This window comes from Vulpes vulpes, chromosome 7 (genome assembly GCF_048418805.1).
Source record: "Vulpes vulpes isolate BD-2025 chromosome 7, VulVul3, whole genome shotgun sequence".
Lineage (NCBI taxonomy): Eukaryota > Metazoa > Chordata > Mammalia > Carnivora > Canidae > Vulpes > Vulpes vulpes.
The window spans coordinates 102783663-102805306 of record NC_132786.1 but is presented as its reverse complement, the minus strand read 5'-3'; the positions used below and the strand labels follow the sequence as shown (position 1 = coordinate 102805306).

General features: G+C 38.9%; 1 pseudogene; it reads left to right on the top strand.

The window, feature by feature from the left end:
• The first annotated feature begins 19652 nt into the window (after positions 1-19652).
• LOC112915715 (histone deacetylase 1 pseudogene) lies at positions 19653-21359 on the top strand (annotated as a pseudogene).
• The last annotated feature ends 285 nt before the right edge of the window (positions 21360-21644 follow it).

The window sequence follows — 21644 nt, the reverse complement described above, 5'->3', positions numbered from 1 at the left end:
CATATACAAATTGTGTACATCTGGATAATTGAATATTATTCAGTGATAAAACGAAATGAGTCAGGGTGCCTGGCTGGCTTAGTTAGGGGAGCATGTGAATCTTGGTCTTGGGGTTGTGAGTTTGAGCCCTATGTTGGGTGTAGAGGTTACTTAAAAATAAAATCTTTAAAAAAATGAGCTATCAAGCCACAAAAAGACATGACAAAAACTTAAATGTACATTACTTAGTATAAGAAGCCCATCCACAAAGGCTTTATACTGCATGATTCCAAATATATGACATTTTATAAAAGATAAAACTATAGAAATAGACAAAAAAATAGGTGGTTTCTAGGAGTTTGAAGAGGGGGTTGATGAATACATGTAGCACAGGGGATTTTTAGGGCAGTGAGCTGTGGTGTATGATACTGCATACATGACTATAAATTTGTCAAAACCCATAGAACTCATAGACAAAAGGTAACCCCTAAACTATAGGTTTTAAACTACGGACTTTAGTTACCATATGCATCAATATTGGTTCATTAATTGTAACAAATTTATCACTCAAATACAAGATATTAATAACAGGGGAAACTGTGAGCAGGGCAGGAAGAGAGAGAGGCACATGAGAACTCTCTGTAACATCTGCTCAATTTTCTATAAACCTAAAGCTTCTCTTAAAAATAGTCTACTGTTTCAGAAAAAATGCAGTGTCAATATTCAGAAATAAAAATTTCCAAATTTATAAAGAAAAGTTAATAAACCAATATACTGAAGAACTTTGACATACCTCTCCCAATAGTTAATAAATTATACAGACAAAAATTCCATAAGTATCTCCAAGGTTTGACCCGCATAATTAACATTTGTTTAGTGGAACATACTTCAAACTTTACATTCAGCAATCAGAGAATTCGCACTCTCCAGACACTGAGACATTTATAAAAATTAATCTCATAGTAGTCCATAAAACAAGTATTGAGGTATTTCAAAGTATTGATATCTTTAGGAAAATGTTAGGTTGAAAATCAGTAATCAAAGGATAGTCACAAAAGTCCATGTGCTTGGAAATTTGAAAGCACACTTCTAAATAACTCGGGTTGAAGGAAAAATAAAAATGAAAATTATAATAAAAATAACAAAAATTGTACATGTCAAAAATTGTGAGTACAACTAAAGCATTGCTTAGAAGATAAATTATGGTACTTGCAGTTTTAAGACTTTGTCTTAAAAAAGAAAGCTGAAAAATCAGAGCTAAGTATCCAATTTAGAAAACATTTTAAAAAGAGAAAACTATAGAAGAAAGGAAAGAGGAATGAAGATAAAGACAGAAATTACTAAATTAGAAACAGAAGATAGCATTGAGGCTCAATAAAGTAAAAAGTTAGCACTTCGAGGGCAGCCCGGGTGGCTCAGTGGTTTAGCGTCACCTTCAGCCCAGGGCATGATCCTGGGGTCCAGGAATCTAGTCCCACATCAGGCTCCTTGCATGGAGCCTGCTTCTCTCTCTGCTTGTGTCTTTGCCCCTCCACCTCTCTCTATGTCTTTCATGAATAAATAAAATATTTTTTTAAAAAAATTAGCACTTTGAAAAGACTAATAAAATAGACAACCTCCAGGTAATATAGACCAAGGGGAGATAACAGAAGCAATAGAAGAAAAAAGAGATGCTATAGATGTTTAAAAGCTTATGAAAGAACCTACTCTCTAGGGAGTTGGTCCAGACAGCGACAAGGAAGCTTTGAGGTGCCAACCTATGAAGAGACTGGTGTTGGAATCGCAATATTACCCCCAGCAGTTGTATCAACCACCCGCCTACAGCAGTGTTGTAATCCTCCCAGGACTTGAGAAGGGCAGCCTAGCCATGTAGAGGAGAGGGCCCCGATAGAGCCAGATTGGAAAGGCAAATGGGTTCAAAGGGGTCTATGACCCCATATAACCTTAGAAGAGTTCCAGTCAGCCTTCGGCTTCAGGGACCTCAGGTCATGTCCACTACTCCTGATCTGCAGAGCTCGGAGGTGCCTCCAGAATTGGAGCCTTTTACTCCACCTCCTGCCTAGGACGTCAGCTTTGGTCCACCTGACAATGATGTTTTCTTTGAAAACTGGACATCCTCCTAAAAGACTTTCCCACGATAATCGTCTCTGCACCAGACCCATTCATGCATTTGACCAATATTTCCCAGGGCCTGCTATGTGTCAGGAACTGTGCTTCTACACGGGGATCTGAACAGAGGAGAGTCAAGCTATGGTAAGCCTTTTCCAGGTGAGATGGATGTGGCCGATTTGAGTTTTCAGGTAACCTTCGGTGACCCACCCCATATCCAGTATTTCCAGAGTTAGATGGAGGGTAAGAGGAGGACTGATCCAGAGAATCTGGAGAAGGAAGAAAAGAAATATCTGAGAGACAGCTATGTTGTTTCTGTTCTGGGTGCTTCTCTCTACCAGCTCAGTTAGGCTTCCCAGCAGTGTGAGCTGTTACTACCCTCGTTTGAAAAATGAAGATTCTAAGGGACAGTGAAGCTTGAGAAGTTGCACAGGGGCACACTGTTAGTAAATAGCATAAAAATGATTTTTAACTCTACTTTTCTGATCCCAAATCCTATTGTATTTTCAATCACAAGGTCATCCACAAATCTTTCAATCTCTATCTTGGACAACTGCTGGACAGAGGTGGGAGACTTTCCACAGACAGAGTTGTGTCTGCAGGCAGTGTGGACTGAGTGTGGCCAGAAGTGTGCCCAGCCTCCTGGAGAAGCAGGACTAATCCAAGCTGCGATAGTTCTTGCTTCTGGTAGGGAGCAGTTTCTGCCCAGGGGCTGAAGAGCAGTCTCTAGAACAGGGTTCCCAGCCTGGCAGGAAGCAGTAATCTGTCTCAGGGGAAAGGGGCTTCTGATTTTGAGATGGGTGGATGAGAATCAGAAAGGACAAAACATGACCTTGGTGAGGTGTATCTACAGCTACCTACTATGAAGCACTGGAGGCACCTGCAAGGTTGTCTAACCGCTTAAGCTTCAGGCCTACACTCTGATCACAGGGTTTTATCCCAGGCTTCTGGTACGGCTTCCTCGGATCCCAACAAAACACTGTATTTTCTGGAATTGTGCTGCGGCTGTGATGTAGGTTTAGCCACTGGGAGCTGCCCAAGCATCACTGCCCCTCCTTCTCAGGAGAGAGCTCCCCACTTAGGCATTCATCCACTGTGCGGTATCTAACGCCTTCTAGTGCTCTCCATCTCCTTACCGTAGCCCCAACAGTTCAACTTCAGTAAAGTGAAAAATCTGGAAGAAAAAAAAAAAAAGCTTAAAAGAGGAAATTATACACATCTTTTTGCCAATAAAATTGAAAACAGATGAAATGGACAAATTCTTTGAATGTGATGTACTAAATCTGATCCAAGAAGAAAAAAGAAAATAAATAATTCTATGACCAGTAAAGTAATGAAATCAGTTGTTTGAAATCTTCCCACAAATATCAAGACCATGATTATCTCCAGGGTTGGGGGATGACAGTGATGGATGAAGGGTAGGACACAGAGGACTTCACGTGTATTTGCTAATGTTCTTTCCTAAGCTGGGTTTAAAATGTGGATGTTCATTTTATTATTAATCTTTATATTTTGCATATATGTTAGATGTATTTGGTTTGTATTTTATATTGAAATGTATATGCTAGCTCCAAAGAAGTGCTTTATACTGATCTTCCTGTAAACCAAGATAATCTAATACATATATTAGCCCCAGGACTCTACCCAAGGCAGATTCCAGCATTAGAAATATGAGAAAGGGCTCATATGAAGAATTTCTTTTTTTTTTTAATTTTTTATTTATTTATTTATTTATGATATGCACACAGTGAGAGAGAGAGCCAGAGACACAGGCAGAGGGAGAAGCAGGCTCCATGCACCGGGAGCCCGACGTGGGATTCGATCCCGGGTCTCCAGGATCGCGCCCTGGGCCAAAGGCAGGCGCCAAACCGCTGCGCCACCCAGGGATCCCATGAAGAATTTCTATACAAAATTGAAACTGAAACTTATATCATCAGAACTGCTACACATGTGTACATGCAAGTTTCCAGGGGATGATTCCCCTTCCTTAGAAAACAACAACAAGTTTAACAGTCAAGACTATTTTGTGAAGTTCTTACCATACTCCAATTAAAATAGGTATTAGCCCACTAAAAGTATTAAAACCAGTACTACACATGTGGGTTTTTCTGAGCTCTGTCTTGAGAAGTGCAATTGCTGAGCCAAGGGAAATGTAAGTTTTCAACTTGATTAGATTTTGTGAAATTGCTCTCTGAAGTGTTTTTACCAATTTAAACTATCACTGAAGTGCATGAATGTTCCTATTTCCTCACATCTTGAAAACAGTTTGTCAGAGTATAAAATGTTTGCCACTCTGATAAGCATCAAGTATTTCTATGTTTATTTTATTTGCCTTTCCAGATTCAGTGAATTTAAGTATATTTTTATGTTTACTATCTATACACAGTATGTGTGTGTACATATACATACAATAATTCTTATTATTGATAGTAGTTATAGCTATAATGATACTGCAAACACTGAGCTATCAAATATTGAACACCATTGCTACCAAGAGAAATACAGGGTCAGTTTTTCATGTGCCCCCTCGTCACAAATTTTCATCATGGATCAATACATTACATTGTATCGTATATGTTTCTGTTTAAAGACACCTTATTTAATATATATGGTTAATTCATTAACATTGAACTGGTGGTCAACAACAGTACACCTAATCCCTGAACATGTCATAAAGTGGGTGTTCCTAAGAACCTTTCACTTAGGAACGCTTAGGAACACTAGACAGCAATTTAGACTACCCATGGGACCATATTTTTCCCCCGTAGGACCATTTTAAACATGGAATCATGAACAAAAAGCACAAAAAATGTGCCAAATGTGGCAGTAATTAGACCATGAAAAGGATACTTACTTGACAGTATAAGAACTCAAACAAAAGAAAGAGCATCACCTTGTTTTGCCTCAGCTGAAACATGTTTTGAGTGAATCAAAATTTTTGCTGCTCTGCATACATCCCTGAATGACCATCAAAGTGCTGTGGGTATTGATTTGGGGAATTACGAAGAAATCTTAACAAGTAGGTGAATTCACAAATATGGAATCACAAGTATACATGCATGTATATATGTATGTATATTATATATATACATATATAATTATAAAATCTCATTATATATTTTAACAATTTAACAATTGCCAACTTTGTATGGTGTTGTTCGTGTTTTCTTAATTTGTGCAAAATGTTTGTTTTGAAGGCTGCTGGATTTTCAGGAGGATTGCACTGAATCTATGGATCAGTTTAGGAATAACTGACACCTTAACAATACTGACTCTTCTGACCTATGAACACTGTATCTCTTTTATTTGGTTCTATGCTAGTTTCACTCAGCAATATTTTCTAGTTTTCATTGTATGTCTGGTGCATCTTTTGAAAGTGCATCTGAATACTCCAGGTATTCAGTAGTTTTTGACGCAACCATAAATGGTATTGTTTTTTAATTTGAATTTCAGATTACTCATTGCTTGCATATACACATAAATTGATTTTTATATATGATCTTGAATCCTGCAATTTAATAGACTCACTTATTAATTCTAGGAGCTTTTTTATAGGTCCCAGGCATTTTTCAAAAGATTTTATTTATTCAGAGAAAGAGAGCACAAGCGAGGGGCAGAGGGAGAGGGAGAAGCAGACCTCTTGTTGGGCAGGGAACTTGAAGCAGAGCTCAATCCCAGGACCTTGGGGTCATGACCTGGGCTGAAGGCAGATACTTAACCGACTGGACCACCCAGGTGCCCCAATTCTAGGCATTTTTACATCAACAATCATGTCTGTGAATAAAGACAAGTTTACTTATTCCTATCCACACGGATGCCTTTTGCTTCTTTTCTTACCTTGTTGACAGGTATTGTATTCTCCCCTTGATCATGATATATTACATTTTTCATAAATTGTTATTCTAATAGCTAATTTTTAAAATAATTTTTGCTTCTATATTCTTTATATCACATTATTGTAATCTCTTTGTCTGGACATGGTATTAAGGTAATGTTAGACTTATAGTTGAATTTTCATTTTGGGAGTATTTCCTGCTCTGAAATTTTCTAGAAGAATTTGTATATAATTAGTATTTTTTTTTCCTATAAATGTTTGGCAGAATTCACCAGTAAAGTCATCTGGGACTAAACTTTTCTTTGTGGAAAGTTTTTAACTACAAATTCAATTTCCTTATTAGATATAGGCTATTCAATTTATCTATTTCTCATAATTTTATTTAAATTCCAATGTAGTTAACATACAATGTTCTATTAGTTTCACATGTACAATATAGTGATTCTATTATTACTAATTCTATACAATACTCCGTGCTTATCAAGACAAATATATTCTGAATGCTCTTTACCTATTTCACTCATCCCTCTAATTTAATTCCATCATGGTCATGAAACATACTTTCTATGACTTACACCTTTTTTAAGTATTGAGACTTGTTTCAATAAACTTATAAATGTTTCATATATGATAGGAAAGAATGTTACTTTAAAATTTTAAATTTTTATTAGTGAAACTTTTTTATTGTGTTTAAGTTATACAATCTTATTAAATGTTTTTGCTTGCTTACTTTATTTCTGATGCAGTTGTATTTAAATTTCCCTCGTACAATTATGAATTTTATATTTTCTTAAAATTCTGTTCATTTTTCTTTATAAATATTGAAGTGTTATTGTGAGGCTCATATAAAAGCACAACTTTTATGTCTTGTTGAAAAATTGTTCTTTCACCTTTATAAAGTGTGCTTCATCACTATGCTTTTGTTTTTAATGTTACTCTCTGATATTAATATTTCTAAACCAATATTCTATGTTAGTATTTATTTACCTATAAGATCTTTCTCTATTTTTTATAATCAGTTGTTCTATGTAGCTTTGTTTTAGTTGTGTATTTTATAAACAGCACTTGTTTGTTTTAATCAAATCTAATTGTCTTTTTCTTTAGAACGTTTGAGTTTAATCTATTAACAATTACTGTGACCATTTATATATCTGGGTCAATTTCTATTCTTTGGGCTATATCGTCAGTACATCATCTTTCTCCCCTTCTTTTTTTTCCCTTTCATTCCTTCTCTTGAATTGAGAAAATTATCTTTGTTTCCCATTTCTTTCTCTAATGGTTTATAAGCTACACATTTCCTTTGTTTTAGTAATTATTTTAATGAATATTAAACTATGTATTATCTTTAAAAGTCTAAAGTAATTCAATACCTCCATCTTTCTAAAAAGGTGATGATCTTTGTGTGTATTACCCATTGTATCCTATTCTTTTCATCTTCTCTGTAAGTACTGTTCACATTTTATTTCCAACAATCTTTTAAACAACTGAAAATGTTATTCTTAAATTGTCAGTATTTAATTTGATTTACTAATATATTTTTATCTTCTACTTTGCTCATTACTGTTTATGGCATCCCATTTCTTTAATTCTGGGTTTCCTTTTTTTCTGTATGAAATACATCCTCTAGTAGCTCAATAAGGATTTGTGGTGGGATGTATTTGGGGTAGAGAGAATAATGTGATGCTTCACCATCTATCTTCTATTTCATGTAACATTTCTTTAACATTTTTCTCTATTTTTCTGTTCTTTCTAGGTTAATTCTTCAGTACTATTTTCAAAGTCAGTAATTCTCTTTGTTACCAATCTAGAATTTATTCCATTAATGGCATTTTTAATTTAAATTACTGTATTTTTATTTCAAGGGTTTTTAAAATAGTTTTTTAAATATCCATTTGTCCTTGATTCATTGCTGCAAGTTTTTATTTCATAAAACTTTTATGGTTGTTATTCCTTCCTTTATCTCTGAATAATTTAAGCATTCTTATTCTAAAGTCATTTTGGGATTGTTTAATTACTTTTGTTTCTTCAATAATTAATTCTTCTACTAATTTTTTACTCATTGACCAGCTTTTTTAGAGCAGGTTTATGTGCTTTGTTATTTTCATTAAAAAGGTAGAATATTATCTTCTCTCATCATTCACTCCCTTATTTCCAAGGGCTCCTACCCAACTCCTGGGACTCATGCCTGAGAACAGGTCTTATGCCAGCAGCTGAAGGCTTCCATTCTGGATCAATATTACAGATTTAGCCATTGAATCAGCAGATGCTCCAGCATAGAGTCAGTCTTCACAGCCTTCTCTGCCCCTTCTAGCCACCACAGCTGCACAGCATTAATTGTATTTACTCTTTTAAACAAAAATCTTCTTTTGAATGGACAGTATTAAATTAAATATATAAAAGCTATAGCTCGATCAATAATCCTTTCATGGGTGAAAAACCCCACCCTGCTCCTGTTGTCACTCTGTGAACTGACTGCCATCCATCTGCACACGGGGGGTGCTCTTGGTCCTATCTCTCCCGCAGAAACTCAGGTTCTGGCCAATGATGGGTATTTCTAGATTCAGAATCTATTTGTCACTTCATCTCCTACTTATGACTGGATGCTTCCATTTTTACTTTTGTCTACATAGGTAGCTTATTTTTGAGTATGGGATATGTCTAGAATGTGTGTGTGCGTGTGCGTGTGTGTGTGTGTGTGTGTTTAAATGTATTGTTTTTGTGGAGCAGTTTAAAACATGAACTCATAACCACCATCTTGAAAAGAAGTACAGAGTTGAGTTTCTCAGTCTTTTATAGGCTCTGATGTGTTGTGATATGTATGAAAATCATAGGTACACTACTTGTATACATAAATCTTTTACACTATTTGGAATTTCAAAATGCTATAAATAAAACTTTGACTGCCTTGACAAAGAAGTTGAACTTTTCCCATAGATTTTTTTATTACATTTGCCACCACCACTCCCTTCCCAATTTCTATATTTACCTCTCTCATAGTTGAAAATCACTGTCCTAAAAGAAAACATACGGCTCTAAAAAGATTAGCTTCAGAAAACTTTAAAAAAAAGTTAACAATCAAGGAGACTGTGTGACTATGGCACACAGGGTTGCCTGGAAAAATCAACTGAATTTGCCTATACAGAGGGTGTACCCTTATTCCAGAAACCAGGAGAGGCAGTTGACAGACCGTCACAACCTACACCCAGATTTTAGTTACCCTAGTCAGTTTGTTCCCATAGTCCAATCATAGAAATAAATACTGCTTTTGGGGGGAAAATTTTTATTTCACAAATACCTTCTGACAACATCTACAAAAATCAAAATAAAAGAACATCAAAACTGCAGTAGGTAAATAAAGAATAAGAACAGGTTGTACTCATAAGAGGAAATACAAATTGGCCAAACATGCACACATATGTTATCCTTGATATTATTAATCTAAGAAATAAAAATTAATGTACTATTTTACATCTAGTAATATTTTTTAAAAAAAATAACACTCAAGTTTAAGGCTCCTATTAAATTAGTATATTCATACTTGCTGCTACATTGGAAGTTGACACAATTCTTTGAAAAAGCAATATACCAGTATGTATGGGGAGCTATAAAAATGGTCATCCAACTCCTAGGAATTTATCTTAAGGAAACATCACAAGAAAAAGCCTATATACATGATGATATTCACAGCATTATTTACAATACCGTAAGTAAACATCAAAGAAGACATACAGGCAGTAAGTTTCTCTAACATTTTTAAAAAGATTTTACTTATTTATTTGAGTGAGAGAGCACATGCTCAATGAACAGGGAATGGGGTAGGAGGGACAGGGGGAGAGGGAGAAGCAGACTCTCCACTGAGCAGGGAGCCCCATGCAGGGCTCCATCCCAGGACTCCAAGATCATGACCTGAGCCAAAGCCAGATGCCTAACCGACTTAGCCACCCAGGCACTTTTCCTGTAACATTTTTCAGCAGCTTTATCAAGGTATAATTGACATGTAATAAACTGCACTTGAAGTGCACAAGTTTTGATATAAGTATATAACCATGAAACCATTGCCACAATCATAGTAATGAACATAATCAATCCTCAATATTTTTAAATGGGCAGAAAACAATTAGAGCCAGATGCTAAATGATGCTACCCAAGCCATCATCCCAGCACCCAGTTATCAACAGATTATCCAGAGAAGGGAAAAAGGAAGAGGTCACTAGCATCAGTATTCATGGTGAGGAGGTTCATCCCACTTTAAAGCCAGCATCTAAAAAAGAAAAAAAAAAAAAAAAAAAGGCCAGCATCTTGGCCAGAGATTTCTGAGGGTAGGATCTACTGAAGCAGCTCATATGATGGGGAGAAAGGATCAGGATGTTTTCAGATTGATTTCAGCATCAGCCTTTCACCCCCACAATCCCCTGTGGCCCTTGGAAAGTGTAGGAGAGAAAATAGCTCCATTTAAAGGGGCTGAGGGATAAGAGAGAGGCAAGGATTATGGTGCCCACTGGCCAAGTGAGGAAATGATACAGGGGGTTGTAATTCAGTGGCATGGCTTGAAAAGGACACTTTTATTCCTTTCTAAGAGGGTAACAGAAGGACCTCAGAGTGAAGCAAAATATATACTGAGAAAAATCACATGACAAAGAGATCGTGTCAGCAGAGCCCCAGAAGCCAACCAAAGTGACCAGCAATAAAATCAGGGTTGCTGATCACCACTGGCAGGTAACAGCATGTAGTACAGCCTCTTCCCTCTCTCCAACCCATCCTCCCCACTCAAACTGCCTGGAAGGGGAGAAGAGTGAAAAAAAAAAAACCATAACAAAAAAACCATATCCCCTCCCCATGACAGGTCCTGAAGGTCATAATCTAATCAGAGAGGGAAAGGAGAAGAGATGAGACTGGGTTTCCAACTGAATCTGAGGAACTTTTTAATAATGATAAATGACAATTGCACAAAAAATTAAATATCTAGGAACAAACTTAACTAAAGACGTTAAAGACTCATACTCCAAAAACCATAAGACACTGATGAAAGAAACTGAAGATGATACAAACAAATGAAAAGATACTCCATTCTCATGGTTTGCAAACAAAATAATATTGTTAAAATGTCCATACCACCCAAAGCAATCTGCAGATTCAATGCAATCCCTACCAAAATACCAACAGAATTTTTCACAGAACTATAACAAATAATACTAAAATTTGTATGGAACCACAGAAGATCCTGAATAGCCAAAGCTATGATGAGGAAGAAAAAGCTAGAGGTATCATAATGCCATATTTCAAGATACACTATAAAATCATAATAATCAAAACAGGATGGTACTGGCGCAAAAATAGGCATAGATCAGTAGAACAGAATACAGAGTCCAGAAATAAACCCACACCTTTATGGTCAATCTATGACAAAGGAGGCAAGAATAAATAAGTAAAAAACATTTCAACAAATGCTTCTAGGAAAACTGGACAGCTTTATGTTATAGAATGAAACCGGACCACTTTCTCACACCATACACACACTCATATGTTAACTTGCACCATACATATACTCAAAATGGACTAAAGGCCTAAATGTGAGGCCTGAAACCATAAAACTCCTGCAAGAAAACATAGGCAGTATTTTTTTTTAAGATTTTTAAAAATTTATTCATGAGAGACACAGAGAGAGAGAAAGAGAGAGAGCGGCAGAGACACAGGCAGAGAGAGGGAGAAGCAGGCTCCATGCAGGGAGCCTGATGTGGGACTCGATCCCGGGTATCCTGGATCATGCCCTGGGCTGAAGGCAGCGTTTATCCACTGAGCCACCCGGACTGCCCCCAGGCAGTAATTTTTGACACTGGCCATAGCAACATTTTTCTAGATATGTATCCTTAGGCAAGGGAAATAAAAGCAAAATTAAACTCTTGGGACTACAATAATAAAAAAAACCTTTTGCAAAGCAAAGGAAACCATCAAGAACAAAAACAAAGACAACCTACTAAATGGGAAAATATTTGCAAATGATATATCTGACAAGGAGTTAATATCCAAAATATATTAAGAACTTTTCTCATACCCCTAAAACACAAATAATCCAATTAAAAAACAGACTAGACATTTTTCTAAAGAAAAAACAGAATAGACATTTTTCTAAGGAAGACATGTCCAACAGACACATGAAAAGATGCTCAATGTCATTTATCATCAGGGAAATATATATTCAAAACCACAATGAAATATCACTTTATTCCTGTCAAAATGGCTAGAATCAAGAGGACAAGAAATAACAAATGTTGACCAAAATGTGGAGAAAAAGGAACCCTTGTGCACTGTTGGTGGGAATGAGAAATATAGGAGCCGCTGTGGAAAACAGTATGGAGGTTCTTCAAAAAATTAGAACTACCACATGATCCAGTAATTCCACTTCTGTGTATTTATCCAAAGAAAGCAAAAACACTAATTCAGAAAGATATATGCCCTCTTATGTTTATTGCAGCGTTATTTACAATAGCCAAGATATGGGAGCAACTCAAGTGTCCATCAACAGATGAGCAGATAAAGAAGGTACGATGTATAAATATATTGGAATATTATTCAGCCATAAAAATGAATGAGATCTTGCCAATGGCAACAACATGGATGGACCGAGAAGATATAACACTAAGTGAAGTAACTCAAACAAAGGAAAACAAAGACTATATGATTTCACTTATATTTGGAATTTAAGAAACAAGACAAATAAAGAGAAAAAGACAAAGCAAACCCAGACTCTTAAGTACAGAGAGATGGGGGTTGCCAGGGGGGTGGGGGTAGATGAAATGGACAAAAGAGATTAACAGTATACTTACCAGGATGAGCACTGAATAGTGTATGAGGTTGTTGACTCATTATATTGTCACCTAATACTAATATAACAATGTTATGTCAGTTCTACTTCAATTTAAAAAACAGTGAGAAATGATTCTAAAACTGTGGGATCATCCCAAAATGTCTCTGAAGGACAGGAAAGGGACGTGATGATTGGAAGAAAATAGGAAACCATTCATCCCTGTACGTCAGTGAGTTCAGAGAATTCACTATACCTGATACAACCACAACATTAAGAGGATAGCTAGAGAAAGTACTATGTATCAACTCAATATATTATACAACCAACAAAATTAGAAGTATGGAAAACTGTAAAAAATGTAATTAATTTATATACTATTATTTTAAATAATAATGAAAAATAGAACAATTATGTAAAACAGATATATAGACAAAACTTAAAAGGAGGAAGAAAAATGAAGATCATCTCATTTATATGGTATGACTACTGTTTTCAAATTCCATTTATTTTATAATATGAAAAACTGGGAGAAAATCATGCACCATCCCCCTTACTAGTCTAGAAAAGTATATTCATTTGCCATGTTTCTTTCTTTCTTTCTTTCTTTCTTTCTTTCTTTCTTTCTTTCTTTCTTTTTTTTGATGATGATGACTTGATCAATAGTTTTGAGTACTTATTTCCAAAAGTAAGGTTGTGCCAGATGTTGTGGGCACAGCTCAGAGCAGGACTATGAGGTCTCTTCCCTCACCTATGTGTAACGGCAGAGATGCACAGTGCTGAAGGCTGTTCTAGGCAGGGGCAACATCACAGAGCATGGATAGGATAGTGGGAGGGCCCTGAGACTTCCTATGTAAGTGGTAAGTATGGTGAGACTGAAAGGATGCATGGAAGGTAGCCAGGGCAAGAGCTTGAGGGAGGAGGGCAGGGGGCAGAGCATGTAAGATGAGCCCAGAGACTTAGAAGTAATTCTCCAGAAGAACAGAATGAAGTTTGAAGGGCTGGAGCATGGAGTAAAAGTTGGAGCTACAGGTTGGGGGAGCAGGGACTCAGGGTGGGAAGCAGGATCAGGCCTTATAAATCTTGCTGAGAAATTGGGATTTGAAGATCAAAACACACACACACACAAACACACACACAGACATATATGCATGCATTCATAATGCTTATATAGTTGAATTTCTCAATCCCAAGAAAGTCTTGATTCCTTAATTTCTGTGACACAGGATACATGTTTGAATTTGGAACTTTCTAGTATTTTTAAGTGTTCATGTTCAGTTCTTGGAGTTTGTACCACTCTGAGACACACAGCAAGCATTTGGAAGATTGGGGTTTTATTGGGAAGTCTCTGGGCAGGCATTGGGCCCACGGGGTCTATTCACAGCATTTTGACCCCTTAGCACCTTCAGTGAGGGTTGGCCTTCCTTGGGGTTATTCTCAGTGGTCACAGGCATAACCTGCCCCACACATTGGAGGGTGCCACAGAAACTTGGAGCATTTCTAGCCAGTAATTCAGATTCACCAGTTTCAGCTGATCCATCCACCCAGAGACCACTCAGAGTCAACAGGAGGTGTGGGTTTCTCAAATGAGAGAAAGTTGAACTAAAAAGTCTGAGGAGAATTATGCTGTTGACAGGTGTTTCAAGTGTGGGTCTTGGCAATGAACTATTCACTTACAGTTTATGAGGCAATGATGAGACAGCTCGAAAGAAGCAAATCTCTGAGACATGACAGCTCAGTCCCAAAGACCGTTAACAGAAGGTCAGCTCATCAAACACATCTGCAGAAATAGAACAGAGCAGTCCTCTGTGCAACCCCACACATCACAGTGATGGCTGCAGAATTCCATTTAATCTAGCACCAGTGCAAATTGGAAACCTAAGCGTTCACTCCCCACACCCACAGGCTTCAAAGCATCTTCTTGTCTCTACTAAACAGCTCAAGGAGACAGAACCTGGAGGAAAGGTTTTCCCAGTGAATTTTGTTTCTTATAATTTGTTTACATTTGCATACGCTTTTTGTAGGAATAGAGAATGAAGTTATTAATTAATCATTTTTGCAGCAGTGAAAAAAGCTTCCTAAAAAAATTTTAATTATGGTTAGTTGTCATGTAGCTTAGAAACGATTAGAAAGCCATTATTGAATTTAGGCTATTTCTACCCTATTTTTCTGTAACAATCACATCTGTGTCTTTTTTTTCTACTTAACAAAATCGGCACATTTGTGGCAAGTTATATAGGTCTGTGTGTGTATGTACATATATGTGTATATACACGTGTATATGTGCACATATACATGTGTGTACCATACACATGCACCTGAGTATATGCATACATATACACACATATATACTTTATATAAGATTATAAAATAAAAAGTAAATATCTGTCCCTTCCCCCTTCATCAGCTCCACTCCCTACAAGCAACTGCTGAAAAAGTTATGTTTGTCCCTCTGGGCCAGATGTTAGAATGGTGTTTTCTCTACCTTCTTTTCCTCTGAGGCACCAATATAACAGACATCAGACCCCAAATGTGTGGGGTGTACACACGCATATAGAACGCACCAAGACAACAGAAGATCCTATTCCACAACTCTTGGAAACCAGAGAGATCCAGCATATACAAGGGAGGTTGACGGGTGGGGAGTTCTTTGGGGTGAGTGCGGTGTAAGACCCACCACTCCCTTGGGGGACAGGAAGAGGTTCCCCCTTCTAACTCCAAGCCTAGGGAGGGGGAATTCAAGGGATGCCCTTGGGAAGTTCTTATGTTTGTCCCGTGATGTTGGGACTCAGGCATGGAATGAGACAACTCAAGCAAACTGTGGCCTAGAGTGTGACTATATGCCAGGTGTCTGTTTCCTCAGAGGCAATCCAGAGAAGAAGAGGGCTCAGTCTTGGCAGTAGAGACAAGAAAATTCTGTTGGATGGTGTCAGCTACTTTCTCAGGACTCCATGAGGCCTTATCAGGGATACCAGCAAGTCATTTGGGTTCTGCCCAAGGAGGCTACCCTGGTGAGTGAGGAGATGGAGGTTGGAGGTGTCCTGCTAGCGGCAGGACTGCAGAGGCACTGGCAGGAGATGAGAAGAACAGAAAAGACCCTGTGGAGGAGAGAGAGGCCTTTGAGCTAGAAGCCTTACATGGAAGCCAACTCTACCCACTGGCTGGGAACAGATCAAGCGCAGCTCACGATGCTCCCAGCCCAGGTAAGATCTCTCCCCTGCTCTCAACCCCCAGTGCTCCTCCCAATTCCTCCTGGCAGGCATGGAATCAGCAGCTAGCCCGGGGAGGAGATACTCAGGGCTGGGATGACTCACTAGCTCTAGTCTGTCTGCAATCTTTCAGGTTTTAGAACTGAAAGTCCTGAGTCTTGTGTTTCCAGATAGAGAGCCGGTGGGGATCACACGTGCCTGTCCCAATACCAGATACCAGTTCAGCGAGGTAAAGGCATTTAAAGCTAAGTCAGATGAGAAGTGTTGATGATCACAAAGGTTTGAGGCTTTGTTTTTCCACTATGCTGAAACTGGGTTTTCTTTTTTCTTTTAAATATTTTATTTTTAAAGATTTAAAAGAGAGGGGGAGGGGCAGAGGGAGAAATAGAATCTGAAGCAGACTCTGTGGTCAGCTTGGAGCCCAACACAGGGCTCAATCTCATGACCCTGAGATGATGACCTGAGCTGAAATCAACAGTCTGGTGCTTAACTGACTGAGCCACCCAGGTGCCCCTTGAAACTGGGTTTTCAACTTGAAGTACTTGTAGACCTACCTATAACCTAAAGTAAATAGCAAAATCAGGGACTGACAATATTTTTATCCAGAGGCAATGATAGTAGACACAAAAAACTGAATTGTGTTTAATTATATATATCTGTACCCACACACATAAAATATAATATTGATATAATACTGACACAATATTTTGAAACAGCATATTGTAAATTGTACTGTTCTGATGCTTGCTTTTCTTGCAGCACATCTATATTTAAATCCTGATATCCTGGGTATTTAACAAATCATGCTGTATTTATATAATTTAATTTCATCTTGCCACTTAAAGTGAGATAGACCCACATGTAAGAATGTACAAAGTCTTACACAAGTCTGTGCCAGTGAGTGCTCTGTCAGTGACAAGTAACAGAACATTCAACTGAAAGGCAACTTAAATAATAAAAAACATCACACATAACAGGAGTCTATAAGTAAATAGTTGTAGAGTTGGCTAATTCAGCACCACATGCTGTTACCCAGGACCCAGAACCCAGAACACAGGCTCCTACATCTTTCTGCTCCCCTGGCCGTAACTTCTTGGCACTTGACTTTGAACTTCTTCTATTTGCCTGCAAGGTTAACAGCCACTTCCAGGTAAGATGCCCTCATGCAAGAACTACCAGACAAGCAGGAAGGAGTAGTTTTTCCACGGTTGTCTCTTTTGTTTACCCAAGGAGGAAATTTCCCCAGAGAATCTAATCATAAGCCCATGCCCAAGCAGCAGGGGGAACTCGCAAAGCCAGGAGCTGGTATTTTCTGGGTCTATAGTGGGAAGAATTCTGAAGCACAAAGGCAAGGGACTGACTCCTGCATAAGCAACCATGAATATCTGCTCCAATGTCACATGAAACATAGATATGCTGTATGTAGGACACAGATGTCATCCTTTCTTAATAACTACATAGATTTCATCATGTGAATACATCATAATTTATTTAGCTAGTCCTCCATTGATGGGCAGTTAGGTCATTTCTAGTTTTTTTTTTATATTACAAACCACTGGGCAGTAAATATCCTAGTATGAGTGTATATTTGTGCATGTACACATCTTTGCACACTGCGAGATATGAGACAGCCCTAGACATGGCATAGCTGGCAAACCCTTGAAATTTTAACAGATCTTGCCAAATATTTTTAAAAGTAGCATTAATTACTCCAAAAGTGTTTGAGTATGTCTATTTTCTCACATTTGCACTGACACTGAGTATAACGAAACTTTTGAATCTTTGTCAAATGATAGATGAACATATTCCTTGGGCCAGGTTGCAGATTGTTGATGTTCTAGGGTCCTGATGGAGTAAAGAAAGCTAAATCACCAGATGGCATCTGAAAGTCTCTGTTTTTCTACCATGATTCCATGATCTAAAATGGTCCATGTAAGAACCCACTAAACCTTCCTCTTCTTATAGCATCTGCAATGTTTTTTCCCCCTGTGGAAACAGGTGCTTTAGAAACGATTGTTCTATTATTCTGTTAGCAGGTGCTTTAAAGATCATTTTAATAATGTCTTTAGGATAAAATATGGTTATTGTAGAATATATTTTAAAAACAAGATAATGAAAGGGATGGAGATAATCATTGCCTTAACCTTACCACTCAGATATACTATTATCTCTCTTTTGGTATATCATGAATATACCAAAAAAGAGAATTTTGTATATATATAAATATTTGTATAATTTATATATATGGGATCATATTCTACATGTTGCAGTCCTTTCTCTCTTACTTACTGGCTCAATGAACACCTTCCCATGCAATTAAAAAACTTCTATAGCCTTGCTACTCAAAGTGTGATGCAAGGGCCAAGAACATTGGCATCACCTAGGAACTTGGAAAGGCAGAAGCTGAGGCCCACCTCAGATCTACTGAGTCAGATTTTCATCTTAACAATATCTCTAAGTGATTCATAAGCACATTAAACTGTGAAAAGTGGGATCTACAACACCCTTTTTAATGGCTGACAAGTATACCATGGTGTGATTGTACCATAGCACCAGACTTTAATTGTTTGATTCTAACCAGTGTTAGGAGTGTTTATCCATCTAGATAGTCTAGGATTTCCTAGAAATCCTTATTGGAGTCAGTCTCATTGGCCTTGGATAACAGAGACAATTCTTGCTGGGTGAGACTGTGGGAAAACCAAGTCTGGGCCTAGGCCTTCCCTGGACAGGTGTCTTGGAGATAACTGTTCTCAGAATGGTTTAAAAAAAAATGTTTACTATGTGATGGTAACAGATGCTTCCAAACAAAGAAACAGGAAGCTGATGCCTTCTCTGTCTACATTCAGCAGGCTGAATGAGTTCCATTAAATTCGCCTGCAAACTTTACTAAAGAGCCCAGCAAGCAGCGATGAAAATTACAGAACAGCTACCAGACACTTTAAGTAGTCAGCTGAAATTTAGCTGTTTTCCATATTCTTTGCTGATAATGCAAATGGAGCCTTTAAAGCAAGTGGCTCTAAGTTACCACACATACTACAAGCTGAGAAGGCCCATGTGGTCCACACAGATGCTGCCGCTGCCCCCTAAGCCCTGCCACAGAATAACCGGTTCCCACGGCTATCAGTGGCAGGGTCTGCCAACCTGGAGGGTTACGGGCCCAGGGCCAGTCATCTGAATAGATCAGTTGTCAAGAAGTAAAAGCACTCTAGGGAAAAGACTTGGTCTGTCTAAAACCTCTGTGATTTTCTTCACAACAGGCTCAGTTTTTCCTTGAAAGAGGCTTCCGTGGGCTGTCCAGGAGAAAAGTATTCTGGGTTAAAGAACAAGATGCAGGACTCCATGTCTAAATTGGCCTCAGGTTCCAGGAGGCTCAAGAACATCAAACAGAGCAGACTACAGCCATAGAAATTAATCATTTGGAAAAGGAAAAGAAAGAAAGAAAGAAAGAAAGAAAGAAAGAAAGAAAGAAAGAAAGAAAGAAAGAAACGAAGGAAGGAAGGAAGGAAGAAAGAAAGAAAGAAAGAAAGAAAGAAAGAAAGAAAGAAAGAAAGAGAAATCATTTGGGAAAAGCTGATTGTTTCCTCTCAGATCTTCTTAGTTCTGAATGGGGTCCCTGGGAACAAACATCATTTTGGGATTTGCTAAGAGGCCAAGAGAAGAAGTGATGAGGGGGAGGCCGGATGGACCGACTGATGGGAGGGACGGCAGGACTAGCAAGATGGCGCAGACTCAGGACACCAGGAGGAAAGTCTGTTACTACTAGGACGGGGATGTTGGAAATTACTATTATGGACAAGGCCACCCAATGAAGCCTCACCGAATCCGTATGACTCACAATTTGCTACTTAACTATGGTCTCTACCGAAAAATGGAAATCTATCGCCCTCACAAAGCCAATGCCGAGGAGATGACCAAGTACCACAGTGATGACTACATTAAATTCTTGCGCTCCATCGCCCAGATAACATGTCCGAGTACAGTAAGCAGATGAGAGATTCAACGTCGGTGAGGCCTGTCCAGTATTTGACGGCCTGTTTGAATTCTGTCAGTTATCTACTGGTGGCTCTGTGGCGAGCGCTGTGACATTGAATAAGCAGCAGACAGACATCGCTGTGAATTGGGCCGGGGGGCTGCACCATGCAAAGAAGTCTGAGGCATCTGGCTTCTGTTACGTCAGTGATATCGTCTTGGCCATCCTGGAACTGCTAAAGTATCACCAGAGGGTGCTGTATATTGACATTGATATTCACCACGGCGATGGCGTGGAAGAGGCCTTCTATACCACAGACCGGGTCATGACTGTGTCCTTTCATAAATACGGAGAGTACTTCCCAGGAACTGGGGACCTACGGGATATTGGGGCTGGCAAAGGCAAGTATTATGCTGTTAACTACCCGCTCCGAGATGGGATCGATGACGAGTCCTATGAGGCCATTTTCAAGCCGGTCATGTCCAAAGTGATGGAGATGTTCCAGCCCAGTGCGGTGGTCTTACCGTGTGGCTCTGGCTCCCTGTCTGGGGATCGGTTAGGTTGCTTCAATCTCACGATCAAAGGGCACGCCAAGTGTGTGGAGTTTGTGAAGAGCTTCAACCTGCCCCTGCTGATGCTGGGAGGAGGCGGCTACACCATCCGTAATGTGGCCCGCTGCTGGACATAGGAAACAGCTGTGGCCCTGGACACGGAAATCCCGAATGAGCTTCCGTACAATGACTGCTTTGAATACTTTGGACCAGATTTCAAACTTCACATCAGTCCTTCCAATATGACCAACCAGAATACCAATGAATACCTAGAGAAGATCAAACAGCGACTGTTTGAGAACCTGAGAATGCTGCCCCACGCACCTGGGGTCCAAATGCAGGTGATTCCTGAGGATGCCATCCCAGAGGAGAGTGGCGACGAGGACGAAGAAGACCCTGACAAGCGCATCTCTATCTGTTCATCTGACAAACGAATTGCCTGTGAGGAAGAGTTCTCGGACTCTGATGAGGAGGGAGAAGGTGGTCGTAAGAACTCTTCCAACTTCAAAAAAGCCAAGAGAGTCAAAACTGAGGACGAAAAAGAGAAAGACCCAGAAGAGAAGAAAGAAGTCACAGAAGAGGAGAAAACCAAGGAGGAGAAGCAAGAAGCCAAAGGGGTCAAGGAGGAGGTCAAGTTGGCCTGAGCAGACCTCTCCAGTTCTGGTTTCTTGCCAAGTTCCCCACCTTTCTCCCACAACCCCTCAGATTTTATATTTTCTATTTCTCTGTGTATTTATATAAAAATATATTAAATATAAATATCCCCAGGGACTAGACAGGAACCAGGGCCCTGAGCCTAGGGCACACATGAGTGAGCTTTTCTAGTGGCTGCCTCGCCACCCATCCTTCCCCAGTTCTTAATTTTGAACCATAAAGGATGCCAGTTCTGGAAGGCATGCTTTTAGGCAACCATAGGACAGAATCCAGAAATGCCAAGTGCCTGCTTAGTAGCTTTGGAAATGTGCCCTCATTGAGCATTCTAGGAGTGGCTGGGTCTTCTGCCCCCCCCCCCCAATCAGGCTCCTTAAGGTAACATCAGCCATTTTTAGATTGGTTCTCTTATCATACCTTCCCACTGGCCCCATGTGAGCCAAGGAACTCACTGCCTGCCCTCTATCCTTGCCCAGTTCTGCAGGTGGAGATTGATAAGTCAAGTATCCTTTTTTGAGATACTATTTCATTTTCGTGA